At 37.0% G+C, this 26630-nt stretch overlaps 1 long non-coding RNA gene across 7 annotated transcripts in view; it reads right to left on the minus strand.

The window, feature by feature from the left end:
* The window catches only part of LOC141386167 (uncharacterized), a 197489-nt gene that overhangs the window by 40954 nt on the left and 129905 nt on the right, over positions 1-26630 (minus strand). For all 7 annotated transcript variants that reach the window (XR_012407583.1, XR_012407585.1, XR_012407587.1 and 4 more), the window contains one exon: positions 7193-7268. This is a non-coding gene — a long non-coding RNA (uncharacterized lncRNA). The remainder of the gene's footprint in view (positions 1-7192; positions 7269-26630) is intronic.

Raw genomic sequence — 26630 nt, forward strand, 5'->3', positions numbered from 1 at the left:
TCTCTCTCTCTCTCTCTCTCTCTCTCTCTCTCTCTCTCTCCCTCTTTCAGATTAGTAAAGGATAAAACACTGTCCTTGTCTTCTCATCTTCCTCTCCTCCAGCCCAGGGCATGATGGCACATATTATCTCCTATTAACTAATCACCCAATCAGAAACAGAAAACAGTCCCCAGGGTGCAGAGTCTTGCTGACGTAAATCCGGAGTGACAATATGGCTGATCTGAACAGTTGAGGGAAAGCGGAGCCTCGTTAAGATCCTGCTGCGCGCGAAGTCGTCCCTTTCCTCCGGGGATTCAGTCAGCGATTATTTCATTTGACTTGGCCGTCAGAACCGGGATTACAGAGATGTTTAGAGTGTCATCATCACACTTCAGCCCCCTGGCATGGCTCACATTAAGCAGGACAGTAAGGGAATGATGGGACTGGCATCATCTCATTTCTCCATGGAAAGTGACCTTGTTTCTTCATCCAAACAAAATGCTTCTTGATTTATTATTTCAATAAAACAAGTAGAAAAAATTTACTGTACTGTTTGTTTTAAATTGATATATTTATTAAAATCATACTTTAGTCAATGAACATTTAGAAATTGGAAGATTACACATTTTAATTAATGTAAAATATTGTTAGAAAAAATACAAACTACAAAATTTCAACAATTTCAACTTTTTTGTGTGTTTTAAATTTTGCTCTTTTTAAAATTTGTATTTAATACTTTTCCCTAACATATGCATTTGGGTGTACTAATTTTGGATTATTTTCATCTTTTTTGTTAAATTACCTCCGGATTTGGCTTCGATACTGATTAATCGAATGTACACTCACCACCCACTTTATTAGGTACACCTTACTAGGACAAGGTTGGATCACATTTTGCCCTCAGAACTGCCTCAATCCTTTGTGTCATAGATTCAACAAGGTAGTGGAAATTTTGGTCCATATTGATATGATTGAGCAGATTTGTAGGCTGCACTTCCAAGGTGCTTTATTGGATTGAGAACTGGTCACTGTGGAGGCCATTTGAGTACAGTGAACTCATTGTCATGTTCTAGAAACCAGTCTGAGATTATTCATGCTTTATGACATGGTTTGTGTAGAGAGACAGAGACAGAGAGAGAGAGAGAGAGAGAGAGAGAGAGAGAGAGAGAGAGAGAGAGAGAGAGAGAGAGAGAAAGAGAGAGAGAGAGAGAGAGAGAGAGAGAGAGGGTCTGGACTGGACTGCAGTTGGCAACTTTTGGCAAGGACAGAAGCTGGTGTCAAGAACGTTTGCCGCTCTCGCAGAGCAGTGCTAATGGGAGAGGCTGAGGGTCATCTGTGCCCATTTTTAACCCCTGATGGATGATCCCTTTCAAGGAACAAAAGATCTGGAGTCGCTTTTTCTGCACTGGATGAGAATTGCCTTGTATTTTAGGGGTGGCACTTATACTGTTTCGAGTGTCTCTTTGAGTCTATAGAAGGTAAAATGAGTCCTTTGTGTAGGGAATTGCAAGAAATAAATAATAATTATAATGAAAAGAAGTCACTGTCAGTTATACATCAAATGTTATAAATCATTATAAAGTGAATGATTTCAACTTCAAAAGCAGTTTGTTTGAGGAATAATTAAGAAGTTTTGGCTGTTTAGTTTCATATTATTATTATTATTATTATTATTATTATTATTATTACTTCTACTACTATTATTTACTCATTCATTCATTCATTTTCTTTTTGGCTTAGTCCCTAAATTCATCACGGGTTGCCACAGCAGAATGAACTGCCAACTTATCCAGCATATGTTTTAAGCAGCGGATGCTCTTCCAGCCGCAACCAAACACTGGGAAACAACTATTCACTCTTCATTGCATTCACACTTATACACTATGGACAATTTAGCTTATTCAATTTTCAGTACCACATGTCTTTGGACTGTGGGGGAAACTCGGAGGAAACCCATACCAACACAGGGAGAACATTCAAACTCCATACAAAACTGCCAACTGACCCAGCCGAGGCTCAAACCAGTGACCTTGTTGCTGTGAGGCGATCGTGTTACCCACTGTGCCACCATGATGCCCATTATTATTATTGTCATTGTTATTATTATTATTATTATTATTATTATTGTCTAAAATAGTCCAAAAAAATAAAATAAATAAAAATAAATAAATAAATATGGGCGGCTGGTGTCTCAGTGGTTAGCACTGTCACCTCACAGCAAGAAGTTTGCTGTTTCGAGCCTCGACTGGGTCAGTTGGCGTTTCTATGAGGAGTTTGCATGGTCTCTTAATGTTCCGGTTTCCTTCGGCTGCTCTGGTTTCCCCCACAGTTCAAACAGATGAGCTATAGATGAATTGAGTCAACTAAATTGGCAGTAGTGTATGTGTGTGAATGTGAGAGTTTATGGGTGTTTCCCAGTACTGGGTTGTGGCTGGACGGGCATCCACTGTGTAAAACATACGCTGAATAAGTTGGCAGTTCATTCCGCTGTAGTGACTCCTAAAGAATAAACTGACTAAGACGAAGGAAAATAAATGGATAAATAATTAAATTATTAAATAAATAAACATTTCTACTTGGATTTTTAATTTATTAAATCAAGAACCATTTTTTATACAAGTAAAAATATTGATTACTTTTTAGAAATAAGTCAATTGTGTGTGTTTTTTTTTCTTCTTAAAACCACTAAAATAATGTCAACGAAGTAAGCTAAATAAACCAACCCAGGCTCATTCTGAAAACGAAGTCCTGTGGACATTTCTGGAGACCGCGAAATACGTCATGGGAGTTATGTATTTTTGCAGTTTTTGTTTATGCGAATTCACTAGAGGCCGCTGTCACATTTCTGATATGCGTGCTGTTCTTGCATGAACCCACCAGAGGCCGCTGTCGATTGACCGTCTGTCTGACTGAATGATTGACTGGGCAACCAGCTCACCCACCCTCCTCCTTCCCTGAACCCAACAAATTGACCTGCCCACCTGCTTACTTCCCTAAACCCAACCAACAATTTACAAAACCCTTCCAGAAAAGCCCTCGTCTGATTTTTAACTCATTTTCCAATTTTACCACATTCTCGTCCTGTTATAAACTTGTTCACTTTTTTTTTAGATTCTGTTTTTGTCAGCGGGAAAGCCCGCCACACGTAGGTAAGCGGTCGAAAAGGAACGGCGTCATACCGCCCCATAGCGTTCGTTTAAAAAATTAAATGAAGCCAAACGTACCTCCGGCTACATAATTCGTGGCCTCCAGAAACATCCACGGGACTATGTTTTCAGAAAGATCTTAGGTTGAGATAAACCTGTTTTTGGTTTGAAATAATACATTTTACTTAACTCACTGACAGATAATTGTTTTAAGGAATAAAATCACTTAATTCTGAATTATAATTTTAGAAAACAAAATAATATCATGTGTGGAGTTTGCATGTTCTCCCTGCGTTCGCGTGGGTTTCCTCCGGGTGCTCCAGTTTCCCCCACAGTCCAAAGACATGCGGTACAGGTGAATTCGGTAGGCTAAATTGTCTGTGGTGTATGAGTGTGTGTGTGTGGATATTTCCAAGAGATGGGTGGCTGGAAGGGCATCTTCTGCATAAAAACATGCTGAATAAGTTGCCGGTTCATTCCGCTGCGGCAACCCTGTATTAATAAAAGGACTAAGCCGACAAGAAAATAAATGAATGAACGAAAACAATATACATTTTTTACTCGTCTAGAAAACGTTTCTTGATTTTTTTCTTGTACTAGAAACATGATAAAAAGGTTATGCCTTGCAGTGTGCCTGTTGTTTATTTTAGATTTAAATACAGATTATGATGTTAGATATGATGCAATACATCCCATATGAGCAATATTTATCATGACATTTGTAATGGATAATAAAGGCTATATAAAGTCAAATCAAAACTATTCGCCTTTCTGTGAATGAGTTTTTATTTTTCAGATATTTCCCAAATGATGTTTAACAGCAAGGAATTTTTCACAGTGTTTTCTATAATATATATTTCCTTCATAGAAAGTCTTATTAGTTTTCTTTTAGCTAGAATACAAGCAGTTTTAAATATTTATAGAACCATTGTAAGATCATTGTTGTTAGCCCCCTTAGCAATATTTCTTTTCGATTGTCTAATAACTTGCCTAAATAACCTCGTTAACCCTTTAAACAGCGCTTTAAGCGCATGTGCTGTCATCATGGCAAAAATAAAATAAAACAGCTATTACAAATTAGCTATTAAAATTATTAGAAAACATAAAAAAATACAAATTATACAAAGGGACTAATAATTCAGGATGGCTAATAATGCTAACTAATAGCACCACAAAGGAAAGTCATCAAGTTTTGAAATGTCTCAAGTCTCCATGAATGATTCCCTTAATTTGCTGTAAGACTGTAAGAAAGGAACACTTGAGGTGAATTAGGACACAATAGAGTTCATAAGGACAGACATTTGTCACACTGCCAGCTGTAATAAATCTTCCCCAAGTGCTTGTTTGTATCTAACAAAAGACACCGGGCACACATCTGATGAGGGAGAGTAAATATTCATTCAGAACAGACCGGTGTCTTTGTGTTTTGGAGAAGATGAAAAACAATGGCCTGGTACACAGAGGGAAGGGGGCAAGACACAGACAGTCCAAAAAGAAAAGGGCTGCATACATAATACGATTAGTGATGGGACAACAGCCGGACCAGCGGGACACAAGCAGAAATGACATGTAATCCAGGATCCAGCGGCTGGTCGCGGGGAAAACAACACATCCCAGGCACATCCTGAGCGCGCGCCGGATCCGTGACCTTGTGCGCAAGAGCTGACGCAAATCACTGCTTTATAGCAAACGCTCTATCGATTCTTGTGAGTTTTATTGGGAAAGATATGGATATAAATAAAAAGGTGTAAAAATGTGAGTGGAATACTTTAAAGAAAGAAATACAGTAAAGGGATGGACAGGTATATATACTTGCGTGGATATATATCATGGATGGTTATTGTGAGGATGAATTGTGCCTGCTGAGAGAGCTATTTATGTGCATTTGGCTGAAATGGAGAAACTGATTCACTCAAAGAATTATGCAAACCGGTCAGTGGTGTAAAAACAAGGATGTGGAAACTGCACAAATGGACAGAACATTGTATGTCATCTTAGATACTGTACACTGATTTTAATCTAACTTTTTTATTTGTTCTAGTAAGTCTCAAATTCACAAAATATGCATTTATTTATTAAATAAACTTTGAATGATGATGATGATGAGGATGATTATTATTATTATTATTATTATTATTATTATTATTATTATTCATTCATTTTCTTTTCTGCTTATTCCCTTTATTAATCTGGGGTCGCCACAGCAGAATGAACAACCAACTTATTTAATGCAGCGGATGCCCTTCCAACTGTAAACTATCGCTGGGAAATATCCATACACACTCATACACTATGGATAATTTAGCCTACCCAATTCACCTGTACAACATTTATTTGGACTGTGGTATTGTAATAATAATAATAATAATAATAATAATAATAATAATAATAATAATAATAATAATAATAATAATAATAATAATAATAATAATATTAAATAATAATAATAATTATTATTATTATTATTATTATTAACATCAAATATTATTTATTTATGTATTTATTTCTTTAAAAAGTGCTGCCTTCAAAATCTTGAAAATAAGCAAAATGAACGCATGCATGGATGAATGGATAAATGGATGGAGGAATGGAATAAAAGGTGGTTGAAAAAGTAGAAAAATATAACAATAAACAGAATGACAAAGATCAATGACTTAATGGATAGAGAGATGGAGGGATGGATGGATGGATGGATGGATGGATGGATGGATGATGGATGGATGGATGGATGGATGGATGGATGGATGGATGGATGGATGGATGATGGATGGATCGATGGATGGATGGACGGATGATATATGGATGGATGAAATGAAATGTTGGTTGATGCATAGAAAACTGTTATAAAAATAGACATAAAGATTGATGGCTTAATGAATAGAGAGATGGATGGATGGATGGATGGATGGATGGATGGATGGACGAAGGGACGGACGGATGGATGGATGGATGGATGGATGGATGGATGGATGGATGGATGGATGGATGGATGGACGGACGGACAAATAGATGGATGGATGGATGAAGGTATAGATAGATGGATGGATGATGGATGGATGGGACAAAATGTTGATTGAAGAATAGAGAAATGTTTTAACATTAGACAGAATGGCAGAAAGATTGATTGCTTAATGGATAGAGATGGATGGATGGATGGATGGATGGATGGATGGATAGAAAAAAAAGTTGATTGAAGAATAGAGAAATGTTATAACAATATACATAAAGGCAGAATGATTGATGGCTTAATGGATAGTGAGATGGATGGATGGATGGATGGATGGATGGATGGATGGATGGATGATATGTGGCTAGATGAATGATGCATGAATGGATTGATGAAATTAAATGTTGGTTGATGAAAAGATAAATGTTATAATAATAGACAGAATGAAAGAAAAATTGATGGCTAGATGGATGGATGGATGGATGGATGGATGGATGGATTGATGGATGGAATAGAATGTTAGTTAAACAATTGAGAAATGGTATGACAATAGACAGAATGACAAAGACTGAAGGCTTAATGAATAGAGAGATGAATGGATAAATGGATAAATGGATGGAATAAATGGTGGTTGAAAAATGGAGAAATATAGCAATAAACAGAATGACAAAGATCAATGACTTATTGGATAGAGAGATGAATGGATGGATAAATTGATGGCTAAATGGAATAAAATGTCGGTTGAAGAATAGACAAATGTTATAACAATAGACAGAAAGACAGAAATATTGATGGCTTAATGGATGAATGGATGGATGGATGGATGGATGAATGGAATGGAATGTTGGTTGAAAAATAGATAAATGTTATAACAATAGACAGGATGACAGCAAGATCGATGGATTACTGGATGAATGGATGAATCTTTTAATTTTACAATATAAGGCATGCAGATTTAATACCCTCAAATAATACATAAATTGTTGCATTAACAAATCAAACATCTCTCTTTAATAAACCATAATTGGCACACGCTTTCAATAGAAGTGAATTTCATTTTGTCTTCAGTGAGTAACATGTGCATAGTAACATGTAAAAGAAAACAGCTGAACATACTCACAGTGAAGCACAACAATAGCACACTGGATTGTGGTTTTCTTGCTGAAGCTGTGCACCGGCTGTGACAGCTCAAGTGTCTGTAGAGAGAGAGCAAAACAAAATGCCGGTTCATAAAGTAGAGGCAGGAGTTGCTTCACAAAGCAGGTAAATTATGTACATGGGTTAAACTTGTGCAGCCTTGGGTTTAACAAACTCAGCAACCTCCCAAACACACTGGATATTTCCAGATCTTGTTGAAGGAAAGCATTGCAAGCCGACATTTTTATTAAAAAAATAAAGGGTCCAAAGGGGAATTTTCAAAGCAATGCCATTAAAGAACCATATTCTGGGTGCCATTTACCAAACATCTCTAAAAAAGAACCATATTTATTTTATGGTGAATGTTTTAACAATTTAGAGAAACACGGTTTCCCCCTTTCGCTACACCCTTTTTCAAAATGAAAAAGATTAAAAGGCTCTCAAAGGCATCTTCTTGGAGTTATAAGTGGAAATGATCTTATTTATTATTTTTTTTAATTCAGCAATGAAATCTGTCATCATTTATCAACCTTTACTTGCTCAAAACTATATGAGTTTCTTTTTCAACACAAAAGGAGACACAATAAACCAAAATTTAATTTTAAATATATATTTTTAAAATAATATTTAATAATAATTTAATATATTATTAATATTTAATAATCTAAAACATTATCCTGTGAGCCATTTTTTCTCAAACTTTTTTTTAAACATTTATCTAAACGTGTTAGTGAGCATCTCATTTGTCAAGATGATCCATCCAGTTAACAGGGGTGGCATATCAAGATGTGATTAGACAGCATGATTATTGCACGGTTGTGCCTTAGGCTGGCCAAACTAAAAGGACACTTTAAAAAGTGGAGTTTTATCACACAGCACAATGTCACAGATGCCAGCATTTTCTTGAGAGGCCATTCTTTTGGCATGCTGACAGCAAGAATGTCCATCAAAGCTGTTGCCTGTAGATTAAATGTTCATTTCTCTACCATAAGCTGTCTCCAAAGCCTTTTCAGGGAATTTACAGTACATTCAATTAGCCTAACAACCGTAGACCATGTCTAAATACACTATCACAGGACCTCCATGTCCAGCATCTTCAATATCAAAATCATCTGAGATTAGCTGTGTAGTAATATAAAGTCAATGGGCCCTATCATACACCCGGCGCAATGTGGTGCAAGGTGCGGCGCAATAGTCTTTTGCTAGTTTTAGCTTGGCACAAGAGTCGTTTTGAGGCGTTGCGCTACGCTGTTTAAATAGCAAATGCATCAGCGCTCATATGTGCGCCCATAGACGTTCTGGTCTAAAAAGAAAGGCGTTCTGAGGTGCGTTTCTATTTTGAGAAACTAAAATAGATTTTTCATTAGACCAAAACAATGTTCAATAAAAAAAAAGGTCAGGAGAGGGGTTTCTTCAATGTCAAAAATATTATTTTATTAGATACAAATGAATAATTCGAGGACAGAGCTCTGGGTTACGTTACCCCAATGCAAAACAATAATTACATTCAGGAGGTTCACAACAAACTTACATTGTCCTGACTCCAGCATACACAACTGAAATTAACAGGTGGAGTTTTGGTGTGACGTCACTCTGCAGTCCTTTGGCTCTTGTACCCAAACATACTTAGTTAGTATCGTAAGCAGTACTCTTTCATTGTTTAAAGACATACCTTAGACAAAAAGATTTTACAGTACGTTAATATCACTACAATATTACAGGCTAAAAGATCCGCTGTGAATGCTGCTCCCCCAGTGTAAACATGTAAACACCTTTGTGGCGAGGGGGCGTGGCCGAGAGCCGTGGGAACGGAGTGAGGCCACCGCATAAGTGGATACACCTGCGGTGCGCACCTGCCTCGGATCCCACGGAAGGAGCTCTGGACAATAAAAGGAGGAACGATGGCAGAGGAAGCCGAGAGAGGACCGGGCCCGGACATATTTTACTTTTGCTTTCAGTTAGACGGCAGTCTCCGTGAGGAGCTGCCTTCCGTTTGTTTTGGTTTAGACGGCAGTCTCCGTTAGGAGCTGCCGTCACTTTTATTAATAAATAATTTAAAACTGCGTCGGTTTTCCGCCTCCTTCCCGGCGGCCAAAGGGCCGTGAACTTCATTACAACCTTAATCAAACTATTACCAACAGGATTGTCTATACACCAGGTAGGCAGCATCAGAAAGCTGTGTGTATAGACTGTTACCGAAAGGATAGTCTATACACACAGCTTTCTGATGCTACCTACCGAGTGCATCTAAGTTACTGAGAAATGCAGAGTTTTTTTATTTTTTTATTTTATGCAATACGGCGTGCGGTATCAAACATTCCATTAAAACTACACTCTTCCGGCAGTTCCTGAATGAAAGAGAAAGTGCCAAACTGCAGGTAAAGTAGACAAATTAATAATTTGGCAAATAATTCAATTACTGATATCTATGTAAACACAGTCACACATAGTATGGCCAGCCTAAGGCACACCTGTGCAATATTCATGCATTCTAAGCAGCATCTTGTTATGCCACACCTGGGAGTTGGAAGAATTATTTCAGCAAATGAAAGTGCTCACTAACACATATTTAGACAAATATGTTAACAATATTTAAAAGAAATAAGCCTTTTGTTTACATAGAAATAAGTTTAACATCTTTGAATTCAGCTTACGAAAAAAAAATGCTAAAACAAAAGTATTGCTTTTATATTTGTTCTGATTGTATTTGGGTATTGATGTATTATTGGAGTAAATGCATTTTTCAAAACATCTTTGTTCATTTATTCATTCATTTTCTTGTCGGCTTAGTCCCTTTATTAATCTGGGGTCGCCACAGCAGAATGAACCGCCAACTTATGCAGCAAGTTTTTACGCCCTTCCAGCCGCAACCCATCTCTGGGAAACATTCACATACACTCATTCACGTACACTTATTCACACACACACACACTCATACACTACGAACAATTTAGCCTACCCAATTCACCTGTACGGCATGTCTTTGGACTGTGGGGGAAACCGGAGCACCCGGAGAGAAACCCACACGAACGCAGGGAGAACATGCAAACTCCACACAGAAATGCCAACTGAGCCGAGGCTCGAACCAGCGACCTTCTTGCTGTGAGGCGAACGTGCTACCCACTGCGCCACTGCATCGCCATCTTTGTACATGTTTAACAGAAAAAAAAACACAAATAAGTAAAGGCTGAGGAAATGATGGCAGAAATGTCATTCTAGGTTACCTATCCCTTTAAATTTGGATGCGGACACATATGAAATGTTTTTGCTAGGATACATGATTTCAGACTTCTTTATAGAACTGCCTGAAAAACCACTCATGCGAGTGCAAAAACGATTTCCGTTTGCCCAATTTGAAGGGTAATAGAAACACAGCTCTTGTGACTATATCAGACCCTTCAAGCTGCAACTGTACTGTATAAGTTATTGATGCATATCACTTTGAGACAGGTCGTCCAGCCAATTAAAATGTGCGCTCTGTGCACAACACATCCTGCAGGTAGGAAATATCTAATGACTGAGCGCTCAGCATGTGAACCTGTAAACATCACTGATCCACAGCAGACAGAAATGGATCATACGTATCCTAAGGGAAAACACCTCCCGTTTAAGGCTTGTGAAAAGTGACGACATCTGATTATTTAGTAATACTTGTTGTATTTAACAATGTCCAGGCTTTTTTGCTGACTCTATTGATTTCTTTTCAATACAGAGGAATGTTTTTATGCACTGCAAATTGCACTAACCAGTGCTGAGAGGCTCACGGCTAGCTGAGAACATGATGAAATTAGCCAAAATGTGTAATAAATGAGCACTCGAGGGACAATGGATGTTCAGGACTTTATGAATGACAGCCGTGTTTGAGAAATATAACAGTGCAGTTCTATGGATGCAGCCTCAGGAAACACTAGCATCCTCGCAAAACATTAACTAATGCGCCCAACTAATAACTGTCCTTATTTGTGCATAAATGTCCACTCGTGAATTTTTGCATCTGGCAGGTCATTTGTTGCATAGCAACAGCTGAGGTCTTTGAATAACAACCATATTAAACCCCGCTGCTGAACAACACTGAAAAACACCAAAGCAAGTGTAGCGTTTTGTATTATTTCACAAACTGCTGTACGCTGTGTTGTGGCTGATATTTGTTCCATCTTGGTTCATCAGCTATTAGGTGCCCTTCATTATCATTTCTGTCTATTTTTATTTACTTGTTACTAAATCAGATATACATCGGCCACTTTAATAGGCACATTAATGTAATGTTTTTATTGTTATTAGCAGTATTATTTATCATATGCATATTTATATTTGTTTTAATAAAAACAAGTTTGGATTTGTCCATTTGTCGGGTTTTGGAGATGTATGCATCTCCATGTGGGCCATAAGAATAGGACATGTGTTTGGATGTAACTCAGGTTTTTGACCACACTTCTTTATTATTGTTTATTTATTAATTTGCTGGAAATTAGAACTGAATTTAGAAATAGTTTTGAAACAAATCTTTGTGCCTAACAAACGGAATTAAATATGTTGGCTAATGGATGTCTTCCGTGGAGTGTGTAAAACACAGTTTCCTCATTCACGAAAGTAAAGAGTAAAAGTAAAGTAAAAAGAAAGTAAAGAGACCGAATGGAGGAGACTCGTTCTTTATCCTCACCCAGATGGTCTGTTTAACTCAGGGGTGCTCAACCCTGTTCCTGGAGATCTACCTTCCTGCAGATTTCAGGTCCAACCCTTATCAAATACACCTGAGTTAATTAACTAGGAACTGAACAGTACTTGATAATTACAGGCAGGTGTGTTTGTTCAGGGTTGGAGCTGAAATTTGCAGGAAAGTAGATCTCCAGGAACAGGGTTGAGCACCCCTGGTTTAACTGTTTTCCCGCTAGTGAATCCTTCAGTTTTCCACTTACAAAGTCTGCCATGTAAATATACTAAATGCGCCATGGCGTGATGCAACTGACTTTTCAGGGGAATGTGAGAAGAGACTCTGATGGTTTAATGCACAGTATGCTCAAAACACACTCATAACTCATTCATTCTTTTTCTTTTTGGCTTAGTCCCTTATTAATCTGGGGTCGCCAAAGCAAAATGAGCCACCAACTTATCCAGCATATGTTTTTTTTAAGCAGCAGATGCCCTTCCAGCTGCAACCCGTCACTGGGAAACATCTATACACAGTCATTCACACACATACACTACGGACAACTTAGCTTAGCCAATTCACCTATACCGCATGTCTTTGTTTTTGAACTGGATTGACTGCAGCTGGTCCTTTGGACTAGCCCAATTGGATTAGCCCACATTTAATATAAATATCCAGCTTAAAATGTATTCCTTCCTTCCTCCTATCCTCCCCCCCCTCCTCCTCCTCAATCCTAGGATCGGGCGACACGAGGCTCTGTGACTAGCACTGCTGCCTTACAGCAAGAAGGCCACTGTCCTAACCAAGTCAGCTGGCACTCACTGTGCGGAATTTACATGCTATCTGCCTCTTCGAGTGTGTTTTTGCTAGGTACTCCGGTTTCCTCCCAAAGTTCAAAACACGTGACACAAGTGAATCACAGTAACAGTAACGCATTCATATTGAATTGATTCCTATATTTCAAAATATAGGTAAATAAAGAAAATCGGGGGTCTTTCGAGAACTACCTGATCTCATAGTCTTCCTAATGCTCATTGACCAGGCGGGAGCCTGGGACCCATCTACCCCTAAACTCAGGGTTCTCTCCAGAGACAGCATGCCAAACATGCTACAATAGTCAAGCATTATCTAAGTGTGAACTCTTGAATGCTATTTTAAGTACAGAAAAATATGGTTTGACCTGCAGGGCATGGTCTAACAAGGTTGTGCTTATTCACTTAATGAGTTATGGGTGTGTTTTGAGCATAACGTGCATTAAACCAGTCAGAGTCTCATCTCATATTTCCTTTAATAGCGAGTTGCGTTGCACTATGGTGCATTTGCAATTTACATGATGGACTTTGTAAGTGGAAAAACGGAACACTTTACTAGCTAGAAAACAGTTAAACAGAGCATCTGCAGCACGAGAATAAAGAATGAGCCTCCCCCAATCAGCCTCTTTACTTTTATTCTTTACTTTACTCCTTTACTTTCATAGATAAGGCTATATATTTAATTTCCTTTGCAAAGATTTTTTTCAGAATTATTTCTAATTTCAGATCTAATTTCCAGCAAATGAATAAATGAACAATAATAATAAAGTTTGGTTGAGTTATATCCAAACACACGTCCTACTCTTATTCCCTATATTGTACAAGACCTCAGAGGTGGATCTTGTTTTTATAAAAAAAAAAAATAATAAAATATGCATAACAATAATAACTATAATAATAATAATAATAATAATAATAATAATAATAATAATAATAATAATAATAATAATAATGGGCAAAGCAGCAGCGCAGTAGGTAGTGCTGTCGCCTCACAGCAAGAAGGTCGCTGGTTCGAACCTCGGCTCAGTTGGCATTTCTGTGTGGAGTTGCATGTTCGCATGGGTTTCCTCCGGGTGCTCCGGTTTCCCCCACAGTCCAAAGACATGCGGTACAGGTGAATTGGCCAGGATAAATTGTCCGTAGTGTATGAGTGTGTGTGTGGATGTTTCCCAGAGATGGGTTGCAGCTGGAAGAGCATCCGCTGCGTAAAAACTTGCTGGATAAGTTGGCAGTTCATTCCGCTGTGGCGACCCTAGATTAATAAAGGGACTAAGCCGACAAGAAAATGAATGAATGAATAATAATAATAATAATATTAATAATAATAATAACTTTATACAAAAGCAAATTGTCATGAATAAACTGAAAAAAGACCGAGATGAAGAAGGCGTAGAAGTATTGGTTTTTATATTTATGCGGAAAATAAATTTTTTTTTGTAATATTTTAATCCTTTAGAACTAACATGCTCTGTGCTGGACTTTAGACCAGGTTTAGATGGTTTATTGCGCAGTGTTTTTAAGTTCCTCAAAATAGCAATGCACAAACATTGCGCCTTACCACACCTCCTTTCTAGACAGGAACACCCTAATCCAAGTCCACAAAGCAGCATAAATGGATTTACTATTTAAAAAACATTGCACAAAACGAGAAAATTAGGCTTGTGTTGGTCTGAAAATAGCAACAAATTGTGCTAAACACATATTTATTGTGCCGGGTGTATGATAAGGTTCTTAGACTTTATTAAAATAGAGCCCTACATATTATATATTTATTACAGTGATTACACATACACAAAGTTACATATTTTACACGGTTTGCAATGATAAAGCAGTTATATCATTCAAAATTATGAAACCACATTTGGCTTTTAAATGACTGACTTTTTAGTCAAACGAGGGTGAAAAATTGTGTCAGAAATGCTCTTCCTGCCTCTTTAATGTCATGTTGCTGTGAAAAGCATTAAGTGCACACAAAAGTTTCCGGGGCCAATATATTTTCAAAAAAGTAAAGCGTCTTGTCCTTATCATAATACAGCCTTCAGAACATGTGGATTCAGATGAGTGTTTATCAGCTGGCCTGTGTTGGCGTGTGTATTGATTTCAGGGCCACAAGGGTATTCTGAGTACACTACAGCCGCGCGCAAGACGGTGTGTAAAACTCGGAGATCACATAAGTTATGAGAGGCTGGAGATGTTTACGGCGAGCCGTGATAAATGTACATCTGGAGGTGTTTATTTAGTGCTCGATATGAAATGCATGAGGATACCCAGGTGACAGTGACCTCAGAAGTGCTGTTTAGATGTCGGCAGATATTCTGGCTGGAAAGGACTTAGGTCGGAGTTCAAACTATATTATAAACCGGCGCTTAATTAATTCCTCTGAAAGTCACCTTGACTGGATGCAAGGGGAATCTCAATTGGACGTGCGATGTGCACTTTGCAGATACTGACTTTCTGGTTTGTGTTCTGGGTTGGGAATACAGCAGGTTTGGTTTCAGGTGCACATGTAGAAAATCCACATAATTGTGTCTTATAAGCATTTTGGAGTTCTGTGCAACATCACGCAACATGTTGCAACAAGCTAGCCCTGCCAGAAAGTTTAATCTGCATACTAGCACATGAGTATACCAAACAAGATTCCCCCAGAAATGTCGCTCTCCTACAAACCAACAGAACATATTGCAGGAAGTGTGGGCTCATAATTAAAGTCGCAGTCATAACAGCTGTTAAATATGACTGCGCAAGATCTACAAGATGCATAACAATAATGACGCTGATTGAAGTGATCATACCAATAGAAACGAAGTATTTGCTGAATTTAAAGGGACAGTTCATGCAAAACTTACCTCATACTCATCCTTTACTTGTTCCAAACATGTTTGAGTTTTGTTTTTGTAGTAAAAAGAAGTTAGTTTAAAGAAAGCTAGAAAGCTGTTACCATTGACTTTCATAGTATTTGTGCTTCTATGGATGTCAATGGTTACAGGGTTTTAGCTTGCTTCTTGACTTTATTTGTGTTTAAGTCAGGGATCAGAGAATGAAATCCAATACATTTTAAGACCTTTTTTGAGACTGTTCATACAATTTAAGACCTTATCACCGACATTTTAACTTACAGTATATTATATATACTAAATACTGATGGCAAGAAACTAATCCTTAACTAAAACATTATTCATATACTGAATAAAAATGCTAATCCAGCAGGTGGCACTAATAGAACAGCAGAAATAACAGTGTTTCCCTGGTTACTGCAATAAACAAAGCAGTGTGATGTCAAACCTTACAGGACTTTTTAAGGGCTTTAAATTTCTTAAACTTTTATAGACCCCCCAGACACCCCGCAAGAAAAAAAAAAAAACTCAAACAGACTTGGAACAAGTGAACGTGAGTAAATAGTAAGTACATTTGGATCCAAACTATGCCTTTAAACAAGTGTCTAACAGAAAGTTTTTGTTTTACCAAAAAGTATTTGCATATACTGTAAGCAAACATTACACAAAAACACACTATCGCTTCAACTATTATTGTTCTAAAGATCTTGCTTTTGACATTCAGATTGTTTATTCTAAAAAACTAGATATTTTGTTTGACATTAATCACTTTTTAAAGGGGAGGAAACAATCTATGTTAGTGGTTTGGGTGACTATGGAGAATGCCAGCTTTTGGAAATGGATTTCAAATGACTTTTATTGTTGTCATATCAGTTATAGAAATAAGATTTTATGAACATTATGTGTTTATGTGTTAAGTCTATAGGCATGCGTGAGTACTTGACAACATAAACTACATAATTGATTGCAATGATGTATACAAGTAACATTGCAACTACTGCTCATGATTGCAGAATACAGTATTTTTCTACAAAAAACTTTCAAAAACACAAAGGGAAATGACTATTATTCGAAGAGTATTTATTTATTTATTTATTTATTTTTAAGGCTGATGATTTTTTGTTGCTTTTGTGAGATATGCTGAAAAAGTAAAATTAACAAATATATTGTCCTTTTTTAGGACAGAAACAAAATACTACTTGTATATAGAGTGAGCATGAAATTTGGAAAATAATGCTGAAATTGTTAAGATAGTTTACAAGAAAACAATTTATATACTGTATAATGCCTATTATATAATATCATATTACCTATTTTTATATACTATACATGTACTGTATAATATCTTTTATATAATATCATATTATATTGGTAATAGATGAACTGTTGATTTGTTGGGATAAGACAATATATACAACTATTGGAATATCTTAAATCTAAAGTTAAGAAAAAAAAAAAAAAAAAAAATATATATATATATATATATATATATATATATATATATATATATATATATATATATATATATATATGTAAATATATATACTATAATACAGTATATATATATAAATACTGAGAAAAAAATATATAAAATATATATATATATATATATATATATATATATATATATATATATATATATATATATATATATATATATATATATATATATATATATATAAATAGTCAATAACAGTTCTGTCTGATTCTCGAATCTGATTGGCTGATAGCTGTGTGATATTCTGCAATATCAGAACTTGTACAGCCTCTTCACCCTTCTGTATTACTTAGTGACAGCAGAACAATGAACTCACTACAGTTTGACAAACATTGCGGCTGTTGGACAACATAATGTACTCTTAAGGCTTTTTTTAGACAAGAATGAAGTTGTTTAGATTGCAACTTCGCAGTTTATTTATAAGGATATTGGCGTTTTATGCCACTCAGCCTTAAAATCCTAAAATGTGAGCAAAATTACCTGTTATGTCATCACTTTACGCTAGAGAATCATTCAAACACTAGCTCTAAAGTGACGTTGGTGAAGTAGCAATGGTTTCTGGTGTTCTGATGTCAGCTGCAGATGTGAATGAGTGGCAGAAGAAAGTAGATCCTAATACAAAAGGATTTTTAGACTCTCCATGTTTTATTTTCTTTTTTATATACTCGATTATGTGGTCGAACTGTTGTATAAACCCAATATCACACTCGTAGCAGTGCGATATGGCAATATATCGTCACTGGAGGGACACTAAGGCACTCTATCTGTGGCTTCGTACCGAAGCACGCCTCTCACCATGCCGATATACTTATTGTACATTATTGTAAAATACATCAATGTATTTTTGGCTATTGCCAAAAGACCATCACAAAACTGGTTATGGTCCACATTTAAGATACATTAACAGCCTTTATTTATGAAGTTTTTAAAGCTTTTGATCATAGAAAATACAAACAAAAAAGTGATATTTTAAGCCATATGGTGCTTCATCCAGTTGGCACTTGCATAAAGTACTAATTACATAATCTATCTTTATAGTTGTGGTTTGTTAATATTAACACTGGCCCTTTCACCTGCCTTCCCCTGTGCTTCGGTAAACTCTCTCCGATTCCCTAAATGCTGTGATTTACAATCAGACAGAATGAGTAATACCCAAAGAACGATGAAATGAAAAGCTACAGATTAGGGTCATTGCATAACGTAATTTCACTGAAGAGAAGCTACTCGTCTCATTCATTTTGTGCCTTTGTGGTGGCCGCACTGCCATTAATATCGCCCAATAAATAGCATTTAAAGAAGCTTCCATATTTATTTATTTCCTTTATGATTTGAGACCTTTTGATGATTAATCTGTATTATGGAGCCCGAGACGTATTACCTGCTTAATTAATTCAATGTGTGACACATTAATCTTTCTTTCTCCGCCCAGACCCCTTCCACAGCAGAGAAGACGTGTGGGCGCTTTTGTTGCAGAGTCTCTTTTTCTGTGGCTCTATTGTCGGCCAGCATTTAATCACAGCCAGAGTTTGATTATTGCCACAAATTCTAAACTTCAGCAAGATGTTTTTCGGGTGCTAAATTTAGAACATAAATAACCAATCGCAGGATGTACGGTTAAGCTTGCAAACTTAAGAGCCAATCAGAAGCATTTAGATTAGTCACTGCTGAATTCTGCAGCCTTCTTTCATCAGATAAACAGAGTGGACATGTACTGTGAGTAACATAATTTCAGAGCTTTTACAGTGGTTTATGGTAAAAGTTCAAAAGTCAAGCTGGAATATATGTTTTGTCTCAAAAATAAACGCTACATCTCAAGTTGATGTTGATGGCCCTCAAAGGGATGGTTCACCCAAAAATCTAAATTTACTCACTATTTATTAATCCTCAAATGGTTCTAAACCTTTCATTCATCTGTTAAACACAAAAGAAGATGTACTGAAAAAAAGCTGAAACCCTGTAACCATTGATTTTTCTATAATAGGTTACACCATAGAAGTCAATGATTACAGCATTTGTATCATATTTATATTATACCTAATTTTGCATTTAACAGAATAAAGAAACTTATACAGGTTTGAAACAAGTAAAAGGGGAGTAAATGATGATAGAATTTTCATTTTTGGGTGAACTATTCCTTTAACCAGCTAAACAGACTATGCTTGTGAGAAGCCATTGAAGACCATAGACTGGCTTTATGCAAATACATTATGCAAAAAAAGAAGAATCAGTAGAATCAGAATCAGTTCTTTGTTTTACTGCATAGCTTTTGTTAAGCACTTTGATTCTTAAAGAGATCAACCAAAAAAGTTTACCCAAAATTGAAAACAACCTCATTATTTCTCTCCCTTAACAAACCAATCAACCAACCAAAACCAGCAAACCAACCAACCAACCAATCCAAACAAACCAATTACCAACGAAACCCAGCAAACCAACCAATGAATCCCAATAAGCCAACCAACCAACCAACCAACCAACCAAACAAACAAACCCAACCAATCAACCAAACCCGACAAACCAATTAACCAACCAACAAAACCCAGCAAATGAACCAATTAACCAACCAACCAACCAAACCAAGCAAACCCACAAACTAACTAAACCCAACAAACCAGCCAATCCCAACAAACCAACCAACCAAACCCAACAAACTAAATAAACCCAACAAACCAACCAAAGAACCAAACCCAACAAACCAACCAAACCCAACAAACTAAATAAACCCCAAAAACCAACCAACTAACCAAACCCAACAAACCAACCAACCAACCAAACCCAACAACCCAACCAACCAACGAACCAAACCAACAAACAAACCAAACCCAAAAAACCAACCAACCAACCAAACCCAACAAACCAACCAACCAACTAACCAAACCCAACAAACCAACCAAACAACTAAGCAAACCCAACAAACTAACTAAACCCAACAAACCAACCAACCAACCAACCAATCTCAACAAACCAACCAACCAAACCCAGCAAACTAAATAAACCCAACAAATCAGCCAAAGAATCAAACCCAACAAACTTAATAAACCCAAAAAACCAACCAACTAACCAAACCCAACAAACCAACCAACCAACCAAACCCAACAACCCAACCAACCAACGAACCAAAGCAACAAACAAACCAAACCCAAAAAACCAACCAACCAACCAAACCCAACAAACCAACCAACTAACCAAACCCAACAAACCAACCAAACAACTAAGCAAACCCAACAAACCAACCAAACAACTAAGCAAACCCAACAAACCAACCAAACAACTAACCAAACCCAACAAACCAACCAACCAACCAAACCCAACAACCCAACCAACGAACCAAAGCAACAAACAAACCAAACCCAAAAAAAACAACCAACCAACCAAACCCAACAAACCAACCAAACAACTAACCAAACCCAACAAACCAACCAAACAACTAAGCAAACCCAACAAACCAACCAAACAACTAAGCAAACCCAACAAACCAACCAAACAACTAAGCAAACCCAACAAACCAACTAAACCCAACAAACCAACCAACCAACCAAACCCAACAAACTAACCAACCAACCAAACCCAAGAAACAAACCAACCAACCAAACCTAACAAACCAATCAAACCCAAGAAACCAATTAACCAACCAAACCCAACAGACCAACCAACCAACCAAACAAACCCAACCAACCAACTAATCCCAAATAACCAACCAAAAAAGAAAGCTATTGGTACTGTAGCCTTTTACTTGCATATTTTAGTAGATCACTGCATCATTTAAATATTATTTAATGTTCCACTGAAGAAAAACTGTCACATTCATACATTTAAATAGAATGAGTAAATTATCAAGGGGAAAACATGGGTGAGCCATCCCTTTAGCCTTCAGTGAGCATCTTTAGTTGACGAATATGGCCTGCATTTCATTCATATCCAATATAAGAAAGCAACAAGTTACAGTGTCTAGTCTTGGCTCTATGAATTCCGAGCATGACCCCATTTAATAAAGCACACGTTTATGTCGTTCCGATTGCATGCCTTGCAGCAAAATGTTATGGACAGTGGTAACATTTGCTCAGCCATTATTGCAGTGCTGACAATGTGAGCCGTATCCAAACAGCACACACACACGCACACGCACACGCACACACACACACACACACACAAACAAACATCAGATCACTGGTGGAAAATAAATATGCAGACTTGTAGGAAGAGACGGTCGTTCAATCACCGGGCAATAATGAGTGAATGGGGTGTTATGTTAATGCAATTGATGTTCTATTGTTAGATCCAGTGATTGTGTGGATCGAGGTGTTCGATAACACAGCATTTGGGGAACAATTATTAATCAGAGACTCTCTGTCCCTGCTGATCACACCATAACAATGACATCACCTACTGTATTATATTTCCATCCTTCTGTTTATCTGTATCTGCTATCACAATTTTGTCCAGCAACTCCATTTCATGCTGTATGAACTATACAGATGTGGACAAAATTTTTAGTGTCCCTCAGTTTTGTCCAGGCATGTGTCATTAGTTTGGCTTGTTTAATGCTTTGGGTGAACCATGGTTTAAAAGCAATAGGGATGCTTGGATCGGATATCGGTTCGATACCGCATATTTTTGCTGGATCGGGTATCGGCCAGCTGGTACCGATCCAAATCCGATCTTGTGTGTGCGCTATATTCTGTGTAATTTATAAGACAACAAAAGCCATGAAGGTAGCCTATTATAATACATTAAAAAAGTTGTCATGTAGGCCTACTATATCCCAAATGTTCTGAAGCCATTCTATAGTGTAAGGGTGCAGTAGGTGATTGTCTTCAGAAATATTTTTAGTTGGGCTGGTTGAAAGTCTCCTCACAGTCCATTAGTAATGATTAACCGGTTAAACTCTGTGGCGTCTGTGACGTCATTGACATTTGCATTAAGATTTGAAGGGCTAGCATTGCACCAGACCTCCTTAAGTGGTTTCGTTTGAAAGTTTAAAATCTATATTTTAGGCACATATGCCACTTTGGTTTTTATTCTACTCTACAAAAGTTATTTACACTTAAATACACAGTATTTTGGATACCTGAGCTAGGTATTTTACATTGGTTTATTTTCACATTTTTCATAAGACACATGTACATAGCTCAAATGAAAGCTCTTGCCGGTGCTCATACGGTTCTAGCATTCTTTTTACTCAATTATATTCGCATATCGTTGTCGAATGAATCATGGTGTTTCCATAGCGCAGAAGTGAAAACAATACATTTATGATCACTAAGCAGCCCCAGGTAGCACAGACAGCGGTCATCTCTTACCTTGTGCTGTGTGCTTCAGGGCCATTTCTCCTCTGTTTTTGGGGTGATGTGCATAAGTAATACTTTTATATGTCTGACGTGGTCCAAACACAGTGAATTATGTTTGATCAAACAAAAGAGTTGTGAAATATGAAAATAATGATCGATCCCTGTGGCTTGTATAGCACCGCTCATCAGTTGGAATACAATAACTTTTGCATAGATTATGGTAGAGACTTTTTTTTTTTTCCTATGATTACAGACATGTGCAGGAACTACCAAAATTAACTACGGCAAGCTAGACCACACAGAACCTAAAAGGTACACTTTCAAATTTGAGTTTATAAAAAAAACAAAAAAACAAAAGTGCCTCTTTTTTATGTGTTTATTTTAACAGACAACAGTTATTTTAAACACTTTCAAGTGTATGAAAATTTAAAGAGTTAAAAGCCAACTACCCTAGGCTTCCTTCCTATATTTGTTGTATAATTTCCTTCTTTTCATTCTTCCATTCATTCTTTATTTATTTCCTACCTTCCTTCCGTCTGTCTTTCATTCATTTCTTTCTATGTTTGTTGCTTCATCTTTTTTTCTTTATTTTCTTATTTTTTTGTTTTATTTTTAATTTCTTGTCTACTTTTTTAATCTATTCCTCCATTATATTTGTTGGTTGTTTTTTATTTCTCTTTCCTACTTTCTTATGTCTTTCTTTCTTTCTTTTTTGCTTCTTTCCTTCCTTCCTATCTTCCTATATTTGTTGCTTCATAATTCAATTTTCCTTCTTTTCATCCTTCTTTTTATTCTTTATTTCTTTCCTTCCTTCCTTCCATCCGTCTTTCATTTGTTTCTTCCTGTTTGTTGCTTCATCTTTTTTCTTTATTTTCTTAATTTTTTTTACATTTTATTCTTAATTTCTTGTCTTCTTATTTAATCTATTCCTCCATTATATTTGTTGGTTGTTCTTTCTCTTTCCTACCTTCCTGTTTTTCTTTCTTTCTCTTTGCTTCTTTCCTTCCTTCCTTTCTTCCTTCCTATATTTGTTGCTTCATAATTCAGTTGTAGCTTCTTTTCATCCTTCTTTTAATTCTTTATTTCCTTCCTTCTATCCATCTTTCATTCATTTCTTCCTATGTTTGTTGCTTCATCTTTTTTCTTCTTTATTTTCTTATTTTTTTATTTTATTCTTAATTTCTTTTCTACTTATTTAATCTATTCCTCCATTATATTTGTTGGTTGTTTTTTTATTTCTCTTTCCTACCTTCCTATGTCTTTCTTTCTTTGTTTGTTTGTTTGTTTCTTTCTTTCTTTTTTTCTTTCTTTCTTTTTTGCTGCTTTCCTTCCTTTCTTCCTTCGTTGTGTCATTCCTTCCTTCCTATATTAGTTGCTTTATGATTCAATTTTCCTTCTTTTCATTCTTTATTTCCTTCCTTCCTTCCCTCCGTCTTTCATTGATGTCTTCCCATGTTTGTTGCTTCATCTTTCTTTCTTTATTTTTTATTTTTTTTTAACATTTTATTCTTAATTTCTTGTCTTCTTATTTAATCTAATCCACCATTATATTTGTTGGTTGTTCTCTATTTCTCTTTCCTACCTTCCTCCTTGTCTTTTTTTTCTTTCTTTTTTCCTTCTTTCCTTCTTTCATTCTTTCTTTCTTTTATCCTTACATACTAATACGAAATTATACACTGTGCATAAATTACTGAGATTGTTTACCTGGTCTCTTACCATAACCAGAGACACTATACAGCTCATACCCAAATCTATAAACCCATACTGCAACCCCCCCCCAGATGTCCTTTCCCCTCCTCAATCTATTCCTGGACAAATTTTGTTGGCAAGCACAAAACACAGAGACAGCTGGATGACTCTCTCTGGCCAACTCCAGATGTTCTTCTTTCTCCGACAGAAATATCAGAGGATAATAGTTATTTGTGTGGGCCGCATTCACATACATGTGCGCGCGCGGAGGCTGTAAACATTTAAAACAACATCGCTCCCCTGATACCCCCTCATAAATCCAATTTGCATGACAGAAAGCGACGTGATTGATGCCCGGCTTTCCCCCCAAAGTGTTTGATTAGAAGACAGAAGGTAGAGAGCTGCCGAGAAAGAGATAAATGTTACAGCTGCGGATTAACATCCCAAGGTCACAGAGCCTGGGCATTTCAATTAGAGACTTTTCAGAGGACGAAAAACGCCGGCCCACAGGAGCCAAATGAGTGTTTAATGAGACTGTCATTCCTGACTGAGCTTTGGAAGAGGAAGAGGAGAGACAGAAACCATCTTTAGGACATGATGGAAGAGGAGTTGTATTTACATATATATGCCACGACCCCATTAACCACACTGGGATTGTGGGGAATGTGTGTGTGAAAGGACAGAAGTGCTCTCTCCTTTTCAGCCTCAATTTGTTCATGCTGATGAAGCAAAAATGCAATCTGTGAGGGAAAATGTTAGGATGAAGGATAGATGGGAAATGGAATTCAGCCCTTTCAATTGTACTCGGCTTATTTTTTTTTTACTCAAGCACACGGTGTGGGTGTTGTGGCTTGATGTCTGTCAAACATTCAGACTGACAGATTACACTGTGCTTAAAGTACAAATAAAATCAAAACCAACCATATGGTTTTGCTAGCTCACATTGCTAGTTGTCTTTAAGAAAAAAAAAAAAAAACATTTGCCCTTCTAGTCTTTAATTGAAAGACTGAAAGGCTGACATGAAACTGATGTTTCAAGAGTTTACACTTGGCTGATGATTGGTAATAAGCTTGTTTAGCATGCTGTCCAGGGAGAGAGCCCTGGCTTATAAGGTCCTCGAACCCTGGGGTCCCTCCCATTAGCAGAATGAGAGGGGAGTTTGAGCTCAGGTAGATCTCGATGAACTCCCCCGGCTTTTTACTGGCTAATTATTGATATAGGGATGGCTAAGGAGAGATATAAGGCTTGCTCAGAACTATGATCCCAATTTGGTACGTTCAATTTATTTAGGTTGGGTGTTTTTTGGACTGTGAGAGGAAACCTGGGGATATTCTGCATGAACATGAGGAGAACGAACAAACTCTGCACAGAAACGTTGACTGGTTAAGCAGGGACTTTAACCAGAGACATTCTTGCTGTGAGGCAACACTGGGCCGACGCGTCGCCCATCCTAAAAGAGAGGGTGGGGGGAATTTTCAAAACAAAGATACTAAGATAAGACACTTATTTATAGTGAATTAGGAATTGTCTTGTGGGTGAATCAAGTGTTAGCTAATGTGGGACCAGCTGTGGTCAATCATAAGCATGTGATTCTCTCGAAATCAGATTATAAATAAACTTCACTTCAACTCCGTGTCGAGATCCCTAAGTGCAAATCAGCAAACACTGATTTCATTAACTGACAGGATCTCTTAGCCTAGTGGGCCATGCATTTGCACAGTAGCTGTGCTATAAATGCCCCAAGTTCGAATCCAGACTCAGAAATTGCGATTTCACATATTTTTTTTTTTTTTATGACCAAAACAAGACATATTTATTCACAAAATGTTAATTCGGATGTCAGATCAATACTAAAACAACACACATTACAAGAACAGAGCATTTAAAGGGCCATGAACCCTCCCCCCAGACACCAACACCTATCACCCTTAATCACTACACACTCGAACAAAGTCTTTCTCAAGAATTAACAACCTGATGTGCTGAAAACTTCAAGCTGTCACTTTGTTCTGGCCGGTACAGACAGCCACTTGTTAGTGAAAAATAAGTGTCCTTATAGTGTTTTTAGCAACATGGCACATATATATGACTGTCAACATCTTAATAAATGTGTTTTGGTTTTTCATGACCCTTTAAAAACTAAAGACTATAGCTGCATCCCCCTGGATTTTAACCCATCATTGCTGCATGCTAGCCACTTCACTAAATCGCTTGAAACCTCAACTCTACAATGTGGGATTTAACTCCTCAAATTGCGTAACTGTTACTTTGCTGAAGCTGTTCCAGAGCAATACATAAAAAATGATCACTAGGTGTCACTGTAGAGACGGATTTCAAAATGTTTCGAAGCTTCGACACATTTGGTTCAACTGTTTTAGCGTTTCACGGTGCCTCGCTCTGCCCACCACTTTTGAAATCTGAAAATGCACTTCCTGTTTGTTATCTGTTAAATTGTCAGATTACGTTTGTCTGACGTATTGGGCGTGGCTAACATACTTAACCACACCCCCTTTAACTGTCAACAAACAGAAATGGTGAGGAGGAGGAGTCTGTAAGGTTGTGATAACTCTTTTAAAACCCTTTTCTCGATCTTTCTTAATTATATACCTATTTTACTACATCCAATCAGCTCACAGTAGAAAAACCAAACCC

The sequence above is a fragment of the Danio rerio genome, chromosome 6, assembly GCF_049306965.1.
Source record: "Danio rerio strain Tuebingen ecotype United States chromosome 6, GRCz12tu, whole genome shotgun sequence".
Classification (NCBI taxonomy): Eukaryota; Metazoa; Chordata; class Actinopteri; order Cypriniformes; family Danionidae; genus Danio; species Danio rerio.